The sequence below is a fragment of the Eschrichtius robustus genome, chromosome 6 (assembly GCF_028021215.1).
Source record: "Eschrichtius robustus isolate mEscRob2 chromosome 6, mEscRob2.pri, whole genome shotgun sequence".
Classification (NCBI taxonomy): Eukaryota; Metazoa; Chordata; class Mammalia; order Artiodactyla; family Eschrichtiidae; genus Eschrichtius; species Eschrichtius robustus.
The window spans coordinates 120832041-120835290 of NC_090829.1; positions in this window are offsets into that span (position 1 = coordinate 120832041).

Here is a 3250-nt window from a genome sequence, read left to right on the forward strand (position 1 = left end):
CGCCGCGGAGAAGGCTGCCGTGCGCCGGCCCCGCCCCCTCCCGCCGGTGCCATCCCTCGGAGGCTCTGGGGGGGATGGGGGACGGCGCGGCTGATAGCGAAGCCGCGCGCTCGCTCGGCGGCCGCGGGCACCGCCGCTCCCCTGCTGCACCGACGCCGCGGCCTCAACTCGGATTTTCTCTTGATTCCGCGCCTCTTGGCCGGGGTCTCTTGCTGTTCTGTGGAAGGTAGCTCCTCACACGCCCCCTCCTCTAGGCAAGTAGATAGAGGAGTCCGTTACCACCTCCCCCTTCAGCGTAGTGGAAACTACTGCCCCCGGGCGGGGGCCGCAGGGGGCGGGGGCAGAAAAGTGACGAGTGGATGGGTGAGAGGGCCAGAGATGCGTGGGTGGAACTTCGTGTGAAATCGGTAGACTGAAGCAAAATAGTATCATTGAACTTTGAGTTAGGTGTCAGTTGAAGTATTTAATGAGGGAAAAGTTCGTTTTTAAGTTTCATAATTTAGGGATAATCTTAAATACAGAAGCTTATTTTTTACAGATTGTCTTAGAAATGGGGCGCCCCTCCCCTGTAATATGGCGCATTCCTTACACGCCCACGAGTCTAATCCCGGAGCCCCACCTCTTACTTTAGGTCCTGCCTCTTTAAAAAGATGATCTCTTTTTGCCCACTTTGCTTGACATTTTAAACCATTTTTTTTTAAGGTTATAATTCATGTAACACTTTCACTTACATTTTCTATTGTAATCCTCAAAACAGCCAGAGAAGAGAAACGAAAAGAGTTCTCTTCTTTTGCATTCGAAAAATGACTAACCCAGATTATCTGTTGGTTAGAAACAGAGCTGGGACTTGAACCCAAGGCTGCTGACGTAAAATCGCTGCTGTTTTCCAGAGGATCATAAACAGCTGTCCTGGTTACACCAACAAAGAGAAAGGGGACTAGGTTGTCAGTCTACATGTAACCGGTGGTAGGAATGGATTCCATAGATCTTGGGAACTTCTAGACCGAATTGGCACTTGATATAAACCATCAGTGCCCCAGACAAGTGGTCTGTGTTTTTACTACTTGAAGTGTAGGAGATGAACCAGCAACATCGGCCTCACCTGCCTGGTATCTTGTCAGAAATGTAGACTATCGAGTCTCACCCAAGACTTCCTGAATCAGAACCTGCATTTTAACAAGACCCCCCAGGTGATTCCTATGCAGATGAAAGTTTGAGAAGCACTAATTGAAATAGAAAAGTCTATGCGTTTTCTACTTGAATTTCACATTCTAAGTAAATATGACTAAAATGTCTTACATCTTGGATTCTACCCATCTTTTCAATGAAAGTGCTTTCTAAAATCACTAATGAGGGGCTTCCCTGGTGGTCCAGTGGGTAAGACTCTGGGCTCCCAAAGCAGGGGGCCTGGGTTCGACCCCTGGTCAGGGGACTAGATCCCACATGCATGCCACAACGAAGATCCTGTCTGTGTGCTGTGGCTTAACGATTTTCTTGTATCGAACAAGTTCTTTTCATTTCTCAGGGTTCTCTCTCTTTCTGTGGCATTTTGCCTTTTTAACTCTCCTTAAAACTTTCACCTTGTTTTTTATTTTTAAATTATTTTTAAAAGTCTACACATTGGGGTTTAACTTACAGAAATAAAATGTTCCCGTTTTAAAAGTACAGTTGCTGAGTTTTGTCAAATGTATACAATAGTGTGTCCACCACCCCAGTTAAGATACAGAACATTTCCACGACCCCAGAATTCCCTATGCCCCTTCTCAGTCAAGCCTCCCACCAACATCTGATATAATTTATATCACTAAAGACACGTTTTACCTGCTCTAGGACTTTATGTACATGGGAATAAATGGTATGTATTCTTTTGTGATTGCTCTCATTCAGCATGTTTTTGAGATTCACAATGTTTTGTAATAGTAGTTCCTTTTTATTGCTGAATAATATTCCACAACTTGTTTATCCATTCACATATTGATGAATACTTGAATTGTTTCTAGTTTGGAGACTATTATAAAGCTGCTATAAGTATTAATGTAAAAGTCTCTTTGTGTGTTTATGTTTTCTTTCTCTTAGGTAAATAACTAGGAGTGGAATTGCTGAGTCGTATGGTAAGTGTACACTTACTTTTAATTTTAAAAGAAATTGCCAAACTGCTTTCCCATGTGGTTATGCCATTTTACATAGTTAGGACTGTTTTGTTTTCTTGATGATTTGACCCTTTTATCACTGGTGGTATTTTTATCTCTGGTGGTATTTCTTCTCCTGAAATCTACTTTATCCGATATCAATATAGCCACTCCTGCTCTCTTATGATTAGTGTTTCCATGTGTTTCTTTTCTCCTCTTTTTATTTTTAACCCCTCTATGTCTTTATATTAATGTGCTGCCTGTTTCTATTAACAGACTATTTTTTCCCCTGCTGGGTACGTCATATTTTCTTGCTTCTTATATGATATGCATTGATTGGTTGCTGAACAATGTAAAAGTGATATTGTTGAGTGTAGTAGGCAGAATAGCTCCCAAAGATGTTCACACCCTAATCCCTGCATCCTTTGAATATGTATGTAACATAGCAAAAGAGATTTTGCAGATATAATTAAGGTTGTGGACTTTACAAGGGAGATTATCCTAGATTATTGGGGGGTGATCCCAGTTTAATCACATGAACCCTTAAAAGCAAAGAACTTTCTCCAACTAAAGTCAGAGAGATGCAGCAGAAGAGGAAGTCAAAGTGATTGGAAACTTTGAGTTAGCATTGCTGTAGGAGCAAAGACTGGATCCCAGCTGACAGCCAGCAAGGAAATGGGGACTTCAGTCCTAAAACTTGGAGAAACTGAAGTCAGCCAAAAAACTGAATGGATTTGGAAGTTCATCCAGTACCTGGCTGACCTCTTGATTTTAGCCTTGTGAAATTCTAAATGGAGGATTAGAAATCCATTGTACCTGGACTTCTTACCTACAGAACTGTGAGATAGTAAATGGTATTGTCTTAAGCCATTAAATTTGTGTTAATTTGTTATGGCAGCATTATAAAACTAATACATTGAGTGTCTAGATTTTTAAAGAGTGTTGGGCTTTATTTGGGAGTCTGTTACTCTAGTAGCATATTAAACTTTGTGAGACTCTAGACTATCCTTTTGCTATAAGAATTTCTAGTTCTCTCTTAAGGAGTGGCTTAGGCTTTCTATTGTATGTCACAGGTCTTTAATAAAGTTTCTGTACTCTACTTGGAGAAAACTCAAATTATT